Genomic DNA, 17,982 nt, shown 5'->3' with positions numbered 1-17,982 from the left:
TTATTCGATTTCGCTGAAATTTGGCACAGTGAGTTGTGTTCAGCCCCTCGACATCCTTTGTCAATTTGACCCAGATCGGTTCAGATTTGGATATAGCTGCCATATAGACCGATCCTCCGATTTAGGATCTTTGGCCCATAAAAGCCACATTTATTATCCGATTTTGCTGAAATTTGGGACAGTGAGTTGTCTTAGGCCCTTAGACGTCTTTCTTTAATTTGGCCTAGATCGGTTCAGATTTGGATAAAGCTGTCATATAGACCGATTTCTCGATTTAAGGTTTTGGGTCCATAAAAGGATCATTTATTGTCCGATGTCGCTGAAATTTGAGACAGTGAGTTAAGTTAAGCTTCTTGACATACTTCTGCAATATGACCCAGATCGGTCCACATTTGGATATAGCTGTCATATAGACCGATCTCTCGATTTTAGGTTTTGGATCCATAAAAGGCGCATTTATTGCATACTTTGCTTATCATGTTTTGTTCAAAATTTCAAAAATCACAATAGTTGTTAATTTTCTTTGCATTGTGTGACATTTCCAGAATATCTTGCAGCTCTGGTATGCACTTTCGCCTTCTCTTGGACAGATTTACAAATTCAATTTTGTCCTACTTAATTTTTTTTCTTAATTCTCTACAAAATAAATTCATTCATAGCATCCCGCTGTTCAATTATTCACAAATATTTAAGGCAGTGGCAACTTTCGTTGCCATAGCCAATGCTTTTGCTATACTCAATGTCCGTTCGTTTGTTCTTCCTTTTGCATTTTTCGATGCCTTTTAGCTGTTGTTTTTTTTTTTTTTTTGCTATACCCCTCATATGCATAAACCGGAATGCTGTTTGGGCAGGACATTTTTGCACTTCCGCTCTACTTTACCCATCCGTTTCGTTCCGTTCCGTTCGCTCTGCGATTTTATCGCTTTCTCTGCGAAGCCATATTTCGCGTGTTGCAATGAAGCGTAAGCACAGTGCAATTTTGTTATTTAACATTTTTCGTAGGAGATTTGAATGCCGTTTTTTGTTGGCTTGCTGCAAACTTTCGTTTCTTGATTTAGGTTTGGTGATACGACGAAAGTGCTTTTGAATTGACTGGGAAGTTTTTTTTGCCACACACAAATTTTGCAATTATAAAATGTTTTGGCTATAAAGTTTGACTGGGGATGAAATTTCATGTTGCACAAATTGAAAGTCATGTTATTGGTGTTCAAACAAAAAACCATGAAAAAAAGGAAAACTACAACAAGTCCAAGGCGGATGAATGCTATTTGAATAAGTCTATAAAAATGTTCTCTTATATTTTTCTACAACCTGGGAGAACTTTCTTCAATCAATGAATGGCAGCCGATTCTAAGTTTGTTCGTGGAAGGAGGAGGGAGGAGTCTTTCCTGCATTAGGATTTATTTAAACACTGAATTATGTGATTGCAACCGTGAGACGTTTGGATGGGCAAGGTTAAGGTTTAGGTTGAATGGGTAGCCTACCCCGTCTGGCCTACTAAAGAAGAGAGAGCTCTCATTCCGCCCCATTGTGTCACCCTGGGAAGAAAATGAGAGAGGAAGACTTGGTGAAAAATAATGATATTGAAATACACTACCCCTTGCTCTGTCCCAAAGGGGAGACAGGGAGATGACGATATATGAAAACCAGTAAGAAAAAGCAAAAGTCAGGAAGGACCGACTACACCACCAATTTTGTTCAAAATCAAAAGCGTTCGTCTTTGGCTCAAAGAAGTGGCAGGTGCAAAATTTTGTAACATTAATTACAAGAATACATGGACACACAGGCAGATAGACGGACCTAGCTAAATCGAATCAGGAAGTGATTCTAAGCCGATCGGTATACTGATGCCTTTCGCAAAATCCCATAATGCTTATCTCCTTATCAAGGGCCAGCAACTTCTTCGTCCTCTTATGCTGAACAGCTGGTCAGAATGTCTTAGTAATCTTAAGTCCAATCCACAGACTCCCACTTTGCCACCGCCTCCGCACTGGCCTTATCATCTACTATGTCCAGTAGCTTAACAAAAACTAGTAGTTTAAATGCGCAAGAGCGGCCATGGGTCTATTTGCCTTTACAGGCATACTCGTCCGTTTTTTATTCCCTAGAACACCGATGTGTACGGAAACCCAGCCCAAATCACAACGTCATAAGCCAGGAGCCCATTTAGGGCCCTCAAACACTCCTCCACGCACTTAGACCTCATTGTCCTTGAATCCCAGGTCTTGAAGGCCGCCATACTGTCCATATATATCCTGAGTTTCGAAGATGGCAGGTCCATCCTTCGGATCTCCTTTGCGGCCAACGTAATGGTACAGATCTCTGTCTAAAAGATCATGCACTTGTTCTGACATAACAATGTTGTCTTCGAGTAAACCACTAGTCTCATTCCTTACGCCATTCCATCCTGGAGCTATCAGTAAGGATCCAGGTTTCATTCAGCTAAAACACAGACACTGCCTCTCACTCTACCTTTCCGGGAAAGTGAATTCGAAACAACCTTTCCCAAATAGATATGGGCTAAAGGTAGTCTTAGCCCCATGGATTTTAGAACGGGGCAGTGGCTTTTTCCGCCCTCTCTTAGCATACCAAATTCAGCCCCGAATAGATAGCTCAACATGTTGTGAATTCAGCATCAGTGTGGCTCTCAACGCCCTCGTGATCCCGTTGCAGGCCAGTCTCAGTACCTATCCAAGTTACTAAGTCCGTTGACTCTTGTTCAGAGCATTCCACCACCACCAGAGCATTCATCCAAATGTCAGCAATGGCCTCACAATGGCCGTGTACATCCAGCATATCATCGTCGGGCAAGGTTAGGTTAGGTCATTTTGAAAAGAGGGTGAGTATATTAAACCGTCCCTTGCGCTCAGTTGGTTCATGTCTGACAAGGATTCCCCTGTGGCACTGGCAAGGATTCCCCTGGTTCCAGGGCGGCGACTAACGACCCTATCTTCACATAGTTAAATTTCCCCTCAATATCAAGGATGCTCATCATCGTGTAGTCCTTTTGTTGGAGAGACATCCTGAACTCTCATACAACTTTATTTAGGGTCGTTTTCATCGTTCAAACTTCATGAAGAACCGTCTCCATCGTTCAAACTTCATGGAGGGCCGCCACCGTCATCGACCTCCCTTTGAGGTATGCTTGTTGTGCCCCAGTGAAATTCTCCGGTGTTAATTCCTCACTCACCATCAGGTCAACCAGTGTTTTAAGTAAAAATGATGACAGACTAATAGGCCTATAATCCTTAGCAGCACTGTGATTTGTTTTTCTCATCCTCACTTTCCTACAACCCCTTGGTGTGTAGGACAATTCCAGGCTCACCCTGAAAATCCGTTCCAGCCAGAGTCATTCCAAAAGACTCTGGCAGCAGATCCTGGCAGCCTGGATGATCCCGTTTGGTTCGGGCGATTTCAATGGCTGGAAGGTGGAAGTCACCCACACTATCTTCTCCTCGCCAACAATGTCACCGATGAGATCTTCCAAGGATTCAGTCCTTGTAGGCACAACGATGTCCCGATCATGGTCCTCGGAGGCTACCAGAGGACCATGATCGGGAGAGATTAGGATGTCAGCCTTTGACTCTGAACGCCTGGGTTCGAATTCTGGCGAGAACATCATACAATTTTCAGCGGTGGTTATCTCCTCCTAATGCTGGCGACATTTGTGAGGTACTATGCCATGCAAAAACTTCTCCTCAAAACAGGTGTCGCACTGCGGCATGCCGTTTGGACTCTGCTATAAAAAGGAGGCCCCTTATCATTGAAGTTAAACTTGAATCATAGGGCATCCAACTCTATTGCTTCTCTTGAACATCGTCGGAATGTGGGTAGCATTGTATTGCTCTATCGTTATTTTCATGGCGTGTGTTCCAGGCATATTCGTCTTCTTATCTCTAACGTTAGGATGTTCACCAGGTATATAAGACCTGCCAGGAACTCACACCCATTTGTAATTGATTGGCCAGTCGACCGAACCATGCTTTACCGAGAAAATTCATTTTTCGCCCGAACCATTCGAATGTGGAATCGACTTCCGGCTAATGCCTTTCCCACCGATATTGACGTTCAGAAATTTAAGACGAATATCAATAAACACTACTCCCTTTTTCCCCCCTCCAACCCTTAAATTTTCTAATTGCCAACCCAATGCACAGCATATATATAGGGGACATCCCCTGCATATGGGTTATGTGAAAAAAGGGCCTTCAGGGGACCCAAAATGACCCTCAAACTATCCCAGTTTGTCTTTCTCGGATTCATATAAGGCTTCCTTCCTCCTTTCTCGTACTCAAACAGAAAACCTATCTTGTAGTGATGCGCAAAGAAGGGGGCGGAGACTTTCCCGTCTGAGACTTAAGTCGCTATTCGTTACAAGCGTTATGTCTACAATCCGTTACCTAATGCAGTGAGGTGTTTCTCCTATTGCAGGTAACCAAGTTTGTGACTAAAATGTAATCAAAATGTAACACTCCTCTTCCGTTTGTATCCGTGCTTCTCCATGGATTGTAGTGTGCGTTGGAGTCACCTTCAAGTAGAGAGTCTTGACGGTTGGCGTCGCACAATCCGAACAAGGCCCGAACCATATCTGATAGAGGGTTGTCATCTTGGTGCGGTAGGTACATGGATGCCATGACCAGTAGTGGTTTACCTGAGCTCTCCAGGGCTACTGCCGTTAAATCTTTAGTGCTGTAACAAGATATCATCGCTGCCTTATGTCAGATGTTATAAAAGTTGAGTAGAAAATAAAAATTCCTAAACAAAAGTAAAAATGTCTTTAATATGAATATATGTTCATATGTCATACAACTGGAAGCAATCTATCCAGTCTATTTGGTTAATTGCACTTCTGATTCCTATTTAAGTTTTAACGACCACCTTCTGTTATGAAGCAGTCTATGGATTTCAATGACACAGCAAATGCATCATGAGTCAGGCCAATAAATTTCAACCACAATTTTCAATTCTGAAACACTCTAAAGAGTTGTGACATGTTCTACATAGGACTCGGCACTACAAATTTATTGTTACCCAGAAAATTTTTACATTTTGTTGAATATTGAAAACTGCTCAATTTTCCATGGAAGGAGAGCGAAGGGACCATGTCCATAAACAACCCGCATTTGCATGAACTTTATTGAAGTCAAGCTGTATTTTGTGTGCAACTGTTGTCATAAATTGCTGGCATGTGTTTAATGTTCTGACTGGCAGCACCGCAGGACATGTACGGGGCAACATCGAAAATCTCAAAAATAAACAACAAGCTGTGCAGATTATAGTTTGGATTTTAATCTCTGAAATGCTTATGTGATGAAACAAAACAAAAAACAGCTCTTGTGGGTTTTTGTAATTGATGCATAAAGTTTTGAATAAATCAGTTTAAAATTTTAAATTGAAAACAAGTAAACTTAAATAAAATGCAATACAATAAAATAATTTAAAATAAAATAAAATAAAATAAAATAAAATAAAATAAAATAAAATAAAATAAAATAAAATAAAATAAAATAAAATAAAATAAAATAAAATAAAATAAAATAAAATAAAATAAAATAAAACAAAATAAAATAAAATGAAATAAAATCAAATAAAATCAAATAAAATAAAATAAAATAAAATAAAATAAAATAAAATAAAATAAAACAAAAATTTCAAAAAATAAAATAAAATAAAATAAAATAAAATACAATAAAATAAAGTGAAATGAAATAAAATAAAATAAAATAAAATAAAATATAACAAGTAAAAGCGTGCTATGTTCGGCCGGGCTGAATCTTATATACCCTCCACCATGGATCGCATTTGTCGAGTTCTTTTCCCGGCATCTCTTCTTAGGTAAAAAAGGATATAAGAAAAGATTTGCTCTACTATTAGAGCGATATCAAGATGGGGTCCGGTTTGGAGCACAATTAAATTGTGTGTTGGAGATCTGTCATTTTACACAGGTCTCCAACATATAATTCAATTCGAATAAGAATTGCGTCCTTTGGGGGCTCAAGAAGTAAAATAGAGAGATCGATTTATATGGGAGCTGTATCGGGCTATAGACCGATTCAGACCATAATAAACAAATATGTTGATGGTTATGAGGGGATCCGTCGTACAAAATTTCAGGCAAATCGGATAATAATTGCGACCTCTAGAGGCTCAAGAAGTCAAGATCCCATATCGGTTTATATGGCAGCTATATCAGGTTATGAACCGATTTGAAGCTTATTTGACATAGTTGTTGAAAGTAAGAAAAAAATACGTCATTTCATCCAAATCTGATAGGAATTGCGCCCTCTAGAAGCTCAAGAAGTCAAGACCAAAGATCGGTTTATATGGCAGCTATATCAGGTTATTGACATAGCAAAACACGTCGGACAAAATTTCATTCCAATCGGATAAGAATTGCGCACTCTAGAGGCTCAAGAAGTCAAGACCCAAGATCGGTTTATATAGCAGCTATATCAAAACATAGACCGATATGGCCCATTTACAATACCAACCGACCTACACTTATAAGAAGTATTTGTGCAAAATTTCAAGCGGCTAGCTTTACTCCTTCGGAAGTTAGCGTGCTTTCGACAGACAGACGGACGGACGGGCGGACGAACGGACGGACAGACGGACGGACATGGCTAGATCGACATAAAATGTCCCGACGATCAAGAATATATATACTTTATGCGGTCTCAGACGAATATTTCGAGTAGTTACAAACAGAATGACGAAATTAGTATACCCCCTATCCTATGGTGGAGGGTATAATAATACATGAAGGCCGATCAGGATAGAATAGGACAGCAATACAAGGTCTTTGGTAGTAGAATACACTTTTTATCCCCAAATTGGGTTAGACACAAAAGGACCTACGGATCCTTAACAATGTGGTATCCCAAAACAACAACAAAATAATAATTAGTGTGAATCTGTACGAGACCCGTTGCCCTGAATATCTTGAAAGCCACCTTGAAAGTGCTTGACATTATGGGGCCAAACAAAATCGTGCTCTAGCACGATGCTGATATTATTGCAGTGTCCGCCCCCTAAACTCCCTTCAAACCGGCCATGTTTGCCTACTATGGCAATAAGGGGCACACATGATAAGTATTTGATAGAAGAAAACGAATTTGATATCCAATTTTGAGGCCAAGTATTTGGGGGTCGTCTCACCCCATAAACACCCCCTAAACAAAAGGCAATTATGGCTCAAAAAAAAAAAAAAAAGAAATTTGAAATTAGAGCACGATGCTGATATTTTCTCAGGGCTAAGTGCGTTGGTGGCCACATACATACCCCTACATACCCCTCAAACTGGACATATTTGTGGATTAATGCAAAAAGGGGCTCAAATCAAATATCTGTTTTATGCCCAAGTTTTTCAGGGTCGCATCACCTCATAAACTCCCCCTAAACCAAACATATATACCCCAAAAATATTCCCATATCGGACATATTTACCGACCATAGCAGTACAAGGCTCAAATGAAAGGTATTTGGGAGTAGACCACAAATATGATATACACATTGGAGCGAAATATCTCAAAGGCCGTACCAGCAACCCCTAACAGGACTTATTTCCTGACCGCTGCGCCAAGTAAAAAGGCGTTAAGTTCGGCCTGGCCGAATTTTGGATACCCAGCACCTCGGGTATATAAATATGCCTAGTATGGGGCCAATACTTTAACTCGAGAAATCGGACAATGTGGCAGCTATATCCAAATCTGGACCGATCTGGGCCAAATAAAAAAAGTATGTCGAAGGGCCTAACATAACTCACTGTCCCAAATTTCAGCAAAATCGGATAAAAAATTCGCCTTTTATGGGCCCAAGAACTTAAATCGGGAGATCGCTCTATATGGCAGCTATATCCAAATCTGGACCGATCTGGGCCATATTGCAGAAGTATGTCATGGCATTGTCCCCAATTTCAGCAAAATTCGATAACAAATGCGGCTTTTATGGGCCTAAGACCCTTAATCGGCGGATCGGTCTATATGGCAGCTATATCCAAATCTGGACCGATCCGAATTTCAGCACCGTCCCGAATTTCAGCAAAATCGGATAATAAATGTAGCTTTTATGGGCCTAAGGCCCCAAATCGGCCGATCGTTCTATATGGAGGCTACATTACGATTTAGTCCGATATAGCCCATCTTCGAACTTAACCTGCTTATGGACAAAAAAAGAATCTGTGCAAAGTTTCAGCTCAATATCTCTATTTTTAAAGAGTGTTGCGTGATTTCAACAGACAGAACGACACACGGACGGACATGTCTTGATCGTCTTAGATTTTTACGCTGATCAAGTATGTATATACTTTATGAGTATGCCCCCACTAGGATAACGAGGCGGTGCAGCAGCTCGGCAGACATCTCCATTGCATCCTCTGATATCCTGAGTGACTTACCCTGGAAAACCGTCATCTCTTTGGGGTCTGACCACCTCCCCATAATTCTCACCATCGACCGACGACCCTACTTCATAACCTCTGGGCGCCGGACGTTTATCAATCATACCAATCGCCGTTTCAGTGAACTGCCACCTTTCTCTGGTGTGCTAGTAGCCGAGGGGACATTTCGAGACATCATTAACACAGCAGCCGCTCGCTTTATACCAGCCGGTCGAATACCCCAAGTGCAGCCCAATTTCCCGGTGCAAGCAGTGGTATTCGTGATGGGATTCGTGGTATGGACCCCATTAACCCCAGAATCAGCGAGCTGAATCTGGAAATAAACAGGGTAGTCAATGGCGAAATAACCGTGACTGATCCGAAGAGATGCGCCAGGTTGTTCAACTGTCAATTTATTGTGCATCCCGAAAGAGACAGGGCAAGGAGGAGAGCCATTCGCCGTATTCGTGGTCTCCGAGCCGATGAACAGTCATTACAATTTACCGTGGGCGCAGTTACGAATGTCATCCGTGGCGCCAAATCATCTAAGGCATTGGGCCCCGACGGAATCTCTACATTGATGTTGAAGAATCTGGATTCACCTGGAGTTGAGTACCTTACCACTGTCCTCAACCTGTCTTTGAACACTCTTATAGTTCCCGATGTCTAGAAAATGGGCAGAGTGATCGCGCTGCTGAAGTCTGGGAAAGACCCGAGTTTGGGGGAGTCGTACAGACCGATAACCCTTCTTGCACCAATGGCACAGACGCTTGAGGCATTACTCCTCCCGAGCCTCGCAGGAGAATTTCCATTCGCCGAGCATCAACATGGATTTCGAAGACTGCATAGCACAACAACAGCTTTGCATGCCATCACCGCAAAGATTTGCCTTGTCTTCAAACAGCCTCGGCCATGTGATAGGACGTTGCTCGTGGCACTGGACCTATCGAAGGCATTCGACATGGTCAAAATTGCAATTTTGCCCATGAACATTCCACTAAGGAACAGGGGCAAACTTCTCACATATCAATGAGTGCAGTCCGATTAAAGTTTAGGCTCAATGATAAGGGGCCTCCTTTTTATAGCCGAGTCCGAAAGGCGTGCCGCAGTGCGACACCTCTTTGGAGAGAAGTTTTACATGGCATAGTACCTCACAAATGTTGCCAGCATTAGGAGGGGAAAACCACCGCTGAAAATTTTTTCTGATGGTCTCGCCAGGATTCGAACCCAGGCGTTCAGAGTCATAGGCGGATGTGCTAACCTCTGCGCTACGGTGGCCTCCACATGGTCAGCCATGCCAAATTATTTGAGAACATCGCCAAAACGTCCCTCCAACCAGACTTGAAACGCTGGAACGCGAATTATCTGTGTGGTCGCCAGTCATTTGTGGAATTTAGGGATAAGAAGTCGAAGCACCGTAGAGTGAAACGGCGTGTTTCCCAAGGTGGGGTGATATCTCCGGCATTGTTTAACCTCTATCTATCCTTCACTCTACCCCCTCCAGACGGCATAGAGATCGTATCATACGCGGATGATTGTACGATCATGGCATCAGGCCCCCCACCCATCGTTGACATCTGCGATAGGTTGAACGTCTACCTCAACGAACTTGCCTCATATTTCACTGCAAAGAAATCTGAAGATATCCGCCACCAAATCTTCAGGCACATTGTTCACTACAAATACGCGTGAGGTGCATACTGAGCTGACTGTGATGGTCGATGGAGAAATGATTCCGACCAACAAGTGTCCCAAAGTACTTGGCGCCACATTTGACAGCTCTTACACATTATCCCCACAAACAAAGTCCCCAAGTCACTCGCTGGCAGCACTTGGGGTGCAGACAAAGAAACCTTGTTGACCACGTACAAAGCAATTGGCCGGTCTGTGGTAAGATATGCAGCGCCAGTGTGGTCTCGTCAACTTTGTGACACGCAGTGGAATAATATTCAGATCTGTCAGAATGCCGCCCTCCAAACAGCGAGGGGCTGTCTGCTCAGCTCTCATGTGGACCATCTCCATCAGGAGACAAAGGTCCTACCAGTGCGAAGATATAACCAACCACATGCTGTCTAAGCAATACCTTTTGGGCTGTTAACGCCCAAGACCATCCAAATCATCATCTTGTGGATAGATACCACCCACCGCCCAGAAGCCTTAAGGTAGATCTACATGATCTAGAGCGTGAGGTTCAGCGCTACAAGAGAGAACCTCTAGATCAAGCGACATATCAAGCAAGTCTAAACAACATTCATGCGGATGCGGTAGCAGATGCGGTCATTGGCTACCGGGTGAATGTAGTCCTCGGAGAACGACCGCCTCCCATTGCATCTGAAGAAATCGACCTCACCCGTCAAACCAGAGTAGTTCTGGCTCAATTACTGTCCGGCAGATGCAGCCGCGTCAACTCCTACCGAGCAAGGATTGATGCCGACGTGCAAGATGTATGTCACGATTGTAGCCAGGGACCCAATTTAAAGAATTGGGTGAGTATGACAAATTACACATATATGGTGGGTGTGGGGTATTATAAAGTCGTCACTGCCCGGCTTTTTTGCTTACCTTTAGCTTATCCATGAACCAGCATCCATTTGCTGGTTCGCAATTGTGACATGTTCATATCCACGCGTAAGGTAAAATTATTCAAGTTTTTAAGAATTTCGCACTCACAAGACAGCCATTGAGTTTTGATGTGGAAACGCACAAAATGTCCTTCGCCTGTTGCATTTTAATTCCCCTTGTGATGGCCGATGGGGCAAAGTTTCCTTGGTTTGCAAACGTAAACAAGGTCATGTCAAATGACCCCACATTGATTCATGGACATAAGCAAAGCGAAGGGATGCAGGAGGTTTTGAGGATGTATGTACCGTTCCAAAAAACTATTGTTCATGGAGTAATGATTTTTTTTTGTTGTTGATAAAAGGTTCTGAAAAACTTTCTACTCAAAGGGATCTGTTTTTATTTTTCATAAGTTTTTTTTTTAATTTACATAGAAAATTGATTACATTTTTAGCTCTATTCACAATTTAGCTCTAATTGGGTTTTCAGTGCTTACTATTTACCAAATTTCTATTTATACATTAATAGGCTTTTCATTTTCGGCTGAATCTTTACCTTTAGCCTTGGTGCGGTGTGGGGTAAGCAGAGAGTGAAAATACCACAACGCATGCATCATCCAACCCCATGCGTAGAGTGTGAATGAACAACTGGCAAGGTAGAGTAATTGAAGGACGAGACAATTGAATCCAATCAGAGTTCTGATTGAAATTTGAATACAAAAGAAAAAGTAACCACATTTGAATACAATGTGGGCTGAAAGGCTCTCTAAATAGAGATTCATATGGCAATGCAAATTCTATGCAAATGTTATGATATTTTTGTACTTTTTTCAATTGAATGCAAAGCTTCAGTAAAGACGATTTTTTTCTAAATAAGTCTTATTCTCATTGTTAGGGAATAAAACTGATTGTAATGTGGTAGTTAATCCTGTAAGGGCAATGAGAGCAATTTAAACATGTGAGGATACTCTATGCCCCTGGGTGGAACCCTTAAAATTATGGCAAAATTTGAATTGTAACTTAAAAGTGGAATTAGATGAATGAAACAAAAACAGGCGAAGGTGAAATAGGGCGGTGATGAACATACATATAATAGCCTACAATGGCCCTATAAGCGTAAATTGGGCGGTGTCATAACGTGAATGCCATATCCATTACTAAACTTGTTGTGATGGGGTTTGTAGTCTGCAGATAAGTTATAACACAAGCCCTACCAAATTTTGTGTGATTCCATGCAAGTTAAAGAAAATCGGGTTTTCCTCTTAGGATGTTATTTCGATTCAAAGAAAAGGTAAATTTTTTGATATAAATGATCGGATGTTTACTTCATATCATAGAGGATGTTTATGTCATATCCAGAGCTGCGTAGTTGGAGTCTCGTTGTCGACAAAATTATCGCAACTACGGTTTTGAGCAAAGTAGAAAAACAAGTAAAAAGGCGGTAAGTTCGGCCGGGCCGAACTTTGGATACCCACCACTTCGGGTATAAATGTAAACCAGCTTTCGTCGAAAACCGGTTAGAACTGCATACCTTATGCCCCATAGCAGCTATATCAAAGCTATATCCAAATCTAGAGCGATTTGCGCCAAGTTGCAGAAAAACCTTGAAGCGCCTAACATAAGTCACTGTCTCAAATTGCGGCGAAATTGGACAAAAAATGAGTCTTTTATGGGTCCAAAACCTTGAATCGAGAGATCGGTCTATATGGCTGCTATAGGCCAAACTGAACCGATCTTAGCCCGTTGAAGAAAAATGTCGAAGAGCCTAACATAACTCACTGTCCCAAATTTCGGCGAAATCGGGCAATAAATGCGCCTTTTAAGGGCCTTAAATCGAGAGATCGCTCCACATGGCAGCTATATCCAAATCTGAACCGATCTGAGCCAAATTAAAGAAAGATGTCGAAGAGCCTAACATAACCCACTGTCTCAAATTTCTGCGAAATCGGGCAAAAAGTGTGCCTTTTATGGGCCCAAAACCTTAAATCGAGAGATCGGTCTATGTGGCAGCTATAGCCAAATCTGGACCGATCTTAGGCAAATTGAAGAAGAATATCGAAGGGCTTAACTTAACTCATTGTCCCAACTTTCGGCGAAATCAGGCTATAAATGCGCCTTTTATGGCCTACAACCTTAAATCGAGAGATCGGTCTATATGGCAGCTATATCCAAATCTGGACCGATCTGGGCTAAATTGAAGAAATATGTCGGAGGGCCTAACACAACTCACTGTTCCGAATTCCGGCGACATCGGACAATAAATGCCGCTTTTATAAGCCCAAAACCTTAAATCGAGAAATCGGTCTATATGGCAGCTATATCCCAATCTGGACCGATCTGGGCCAAATTGAAGAAATATGTCGGAGGGCCTAATACAACTCACTGTCCCGAATTTCAGCAAAATCGATTAATAATTATGTCTTTTATAGGCCTAAAACCTAAAATAGAGAGATCGGTCTATATGACAGCTATATCCCAATCTGGACTGATCTGTGTCATATTGCAGAAATATATCGAGGGGCCTAACACAACTCACTGTCCCAAATTTCGGCGAAATTAGGCTATAAATGCGCCTTTTATAGGCCTAAGACCCTAAATCGGAGGATCGGTCTATATGGCAGCTATATCTAAATCTGTACCGATCTGGGCCAAATTGAAGAAATATGTCGGAGGGCCTAATACAACTCACTGTCCCGAATTTCAGCAAAATCGATTAATAATTGTGTCTTTTATAGGCCCAAAACCTAAAATAGAGAGATCGGTCTATATGACAGCTATATCCCAATCTGGACTGATCTGTGTCATATTGCAGAAATATATCGAGGGGCCTAACACAACTCACTGTCCCAAATTTCGGCGAAATTAGGCTATAAATGCGCCTTTTATAGGCCTAAGACCCCAAATCGGAGGATCGGTCTATATGGCAGCTATATCCAAATCTGAACCGATCTTGGCCAAATCAAAGAAGGATGTCGAAGGACCTAACACAACTCACCGTCCAAAATTTCAGCAAAATCGGATTATAAATGTGGCTTTTATGGGCCTAAGACCCTAAATCGGCGGATCGGTCTATATGGGGGCTATATCGAGATATAGTCCGATATAGCCCATCTTCGAACTTACCCAGCTTATGGTAAAAAAAAGAATCTGCGCAAAGTTTCAGCCCAATAACTCTATTTTTAAAGACTGTAGCGTGATTTCAACAGACTGACGGACGGACATGGCTAGAATGTCTTAGATTTTTACGCTGATCAAGAATATATATGCTTTATAGGGTCGGAAATGGGTATTCCTTTGGTGTTGGGTATAAAATTCTGAAAGACCACGAGATTGCATTGAAAAACAGAAAAATTGAAACATAAAACAGTAAAAATTTCAGGACTCCTCCCGAGCCTCCATTGAGAATTTTCATTCACCAAGCATCAGCATTGATTTCGAAGACTGCATTGCACAACAACTGCATGCCATCACAGTATACATTTGCCGTGGCTTCAATCAGCCCAGACCATGTGATAGGATGGTCCTCGTGGCGCTGGATCTATCGAAGGCATTCGACACGGTCAGCCATACCAAACTATTTGAGGACATCGCCAGCACGTTCCTTCATTTAGTCCTGAAACGCTGGGTCGCGTATCATCTTTGTGGTCGCCAGTCATTTGTGGAAGTTTGGAATAAGATGATATCTCCGGCAATGTTTAAATCAGGGATTCGGAGCGGCCCGGAGGGAAGCATGGCTGGAGCGTGATTGTGGGCGGAGTGGCTGGAGCGGGATTGGGATTGCAAGCCATTCCGCTCAGCATGGAGAGAATTTCACTCTCTCGGCGCAAAAACTTGGCCGCAGCTCCGATCCCGCTGCGACCACGCTCCGACCCGGATCCGACCCCGCTCCGACCCCGCTCCGACCCCGCTCCGACCCCGCTCCGACCCCGCTCCGACCCGGCTCCGACCCGGCTCCGACCCCGCTCCGACCCCGCTCCGACCCCGCTCCGACCCCGCTCCGACCCCGCTCCGACCCCGCTCCGACCCCGCTCCGACCCCGCTCCGACCCCGCTCCGACCCCGCTCCGACCCCGCTCCGACCCCGCTCCGACCCCGCTCCGACCCCGCTCCGACCCCGCTCCGACCCCGCTCCGACCCCGCTCCGATTTTTTTGTCCTGTGCATAGGCAAAAGGGAAAATTATTTCAACATTTTCAACATCGACCCCGCTCCGACCCCGCTCCGACCCAGCTCCGACCCCGATCCGACCCCGCTCCGACACCGCTCCGACCCCGCTCCGACCCCGCTCCGACCCCGCTCCGACCCCGCTCCGACCCCGCTCCGACCCCGCTCCGACCCCGCTCCGACCCCGCTCCGACCCCGCTCCGACCCCGCTCCGACCCCGCTCCGGTCTCACTTCGAATCCCTGGCTTAGATTCTGCCTATCCTCCATTCCACCCGCTCCTAACGGCATAGAGATCATATCATATGCGGACGATTGTACGATCATCGGGTCCCCACCTATTGATGACATCTGCTATAGGTTAAACGTCTACCTCAACGAACTTGGCGCTTATTTCGCTGCAAAAGATCTGAAGATATCTGCCACCTAATCCTCAGCCACATTTTTCACTACATACACGCATGAGGTGCGTAAGAATCTGAAAGTGATGGTCAATGGAGATGGACAATTCCGACCATCAAGTGTCCCAAAATACTTGGCGTCACATTTGACAGCACTTACACATTCTCCCTGCATGCCACAGCAATTTGCAACAAAGTCAAAGGTAGAAACAAGGCCCCCAAGTCACTTGCCGGCAGCACTTGGTGTGCAGACAAAGAAACCTTGTTGACCACGTACAAAGGAGTTGGCCGGTCTGTGGCAAGTCAAGCAGCGCCTGTTTGGTCTCGTCAGCTATGTGACACGCAGTGGGTTAGTATTCAGATCTGTCAGAAAGCCGCTCTTCGAATTGCGATGGACTTTCTTTTTAGTTCTTATGTGGACCAACTCCATCAGGTGTCAAACATCAAGCAATGCCTTTTGGGCTGTTATCGCTAGGGATCATCCAAATCATAGGCTTGTTGATAGGTATCCACCGCCCAGTAGTCTAAAGGTAGATCTACCTGATGTGGAGCGAGAGGTTCAGCACTACAAGAGTGTACCTCTAGAGCAACGGCATATCAAGCCTAGACAACATTCATGCATACACGGTACCAGATGAGGTAAATAGTTACCGGGTGAATGTGGAGCTTGAAGAATGGCCATCTCCCATTGCGCCTGCAGAAATCGACCTCACCCGTTAAACCTTAGTGGTTTTGGCCTAATTACAATACGGCATATGTAGCCATCGTGTTGCCCAGGTCACAATCAAGATGTGTGTCCCTATTTTGAACTGTGATCACACGACAAACGGCACCTGTTTAACTGCCCAGCCAGCCCCTCTCGGCCAGATGTCTCTGGCCGCACCCCACCTTAGTCGCAGAGTTCGTAAATCTGGATATTCAACAGAACCAAGCAGACGAAAGATAGAACACAATACACTGCTACAACAACAACTACACTGTCCGTCTACTTACTGTCTACATTGTCCGTCTACTTACTGTCCGTCTGTCTTTCCATCCGACCACCAGTCTGTCTGTCTATCTTTCTGTAATGTTTAGTCGACCCATCTTAAGACCCTTCTTCTTTAATCGCCACCACATAGATGGGTCGGGTGATTTGAGTTATGGAGTCTCTAGACATGCCAATTTTTATCCGAATTATTTGAAATTTTGTGCGCAGAGTATATTCGAGACCTCTTACCACCTCTTGTCCGTCTGTCTTTCCATCCTGTACGTCTGTCTATCTTTCTGTAGTGTTTAGCCGACCGACCTTAAGACCCTTCTTCTCTAATCGCCACCACGTAAACGGGTCGGGTGATTTGAGATATGGAGTCTCTAGACATGCCAATTTTTATCCGAATTGTTTGGAATTTTGTGCGCAGAGTACATTCGAGACCTCTTACCACCGCTCTAAATTTCGGCCAGATTGGTTCATCAATAGCTATAGCCTCCATCATAAATCGATTTGCCGATGCGGTTTTTTGAGACTCAAGAAGGACCAAATATTACCCGATTTGATTTTTTCAAACTTTTCCAGATATCCGATCCATGGAATAGATGACCAAGATTCGGTCCTGCCAAACTTAGCATGTTTTTCAAGTTTTTATTGCCTGTTAGGGCGAAGAACATTAAATTTCACAATTTTTGTTTTTTGTCTTTCGAGACGAGTTCAATGATCGGAGATTTTTCTTTGGAAAAGGAAAGCCAGAGATCGCCACACACCAACCCCTTGGAACGCGTTTCGTCTTTGGTTAGAAGACTTTTCAACCTTATTAGGTGTGATGGTTTCGAGGGCCGAGCGTTGGTATGCTGTATATGAATCGCATTTATTGCGAAAACGCCTCTTTGATACAAATACCACATTAACCACGCTCGACAGCCCTGTCTATTAGCTGTACTTATCCCAATGCATGTGTTTCTGTGTAATGACAGATTTTTTGTCAGCGACAATTACACTGCTTCCATGGTGCACATGATTCTGTGCATCTGTTAGAAGTTGTTTTGATAACTGCGAACGCTTGACAACGGCTCTCGCTGTTGCTTCGTGCGCCTAGGTTCGAATCCCGGCAGGGCTCTGCCGAATTTTTTTTCATCCTTTTCTTTCCGTTTTTGTTTGATTTTTATTATAAGGTGTAATGGCTTCAAGGGCCGTGCGTTGGTGTCTGGTATATGAATCGTATTTATTGCGAAAACGCCTCTTTGATACAATCACCACATTAACCACGCTCGACAGCCCTGTCTATTAGCTGTACTTATCCCAATGCATGTGTTTTTGTGTAATGACAGATTTTTTGTCTGCGACAATTACACTACTTTCATGGTGCACATGATTCTGTGCATCTGTTAGAAGTTGTATTGATGGCTGCAAACGCTAGGCAACGGCTCTCGCTGTGCGCCTAGGTTCGAATCCCGGCAGGGCTCTCCCGAATTTTTTAATTTTTTTTCTTTCTGTTTTTGTTTGATTTTTG

This window comes from Stomoxys calcitrans, chromosome 4, assembly GCF_963082655.1.
Source record: "Stomoxys calcitrans chromosome 4, idStoCalc2.1, whole genome shotgun sequence".
NCBI classification, from domain to species: Eukaryota; Metazoa; Arthropoda; class Insecta; order Diptera; family Muscidae; genus Stomoxys; species Stomoxys calcitrans.
This window is presented reverse-complemented; position numbering follows the sequence as displayed.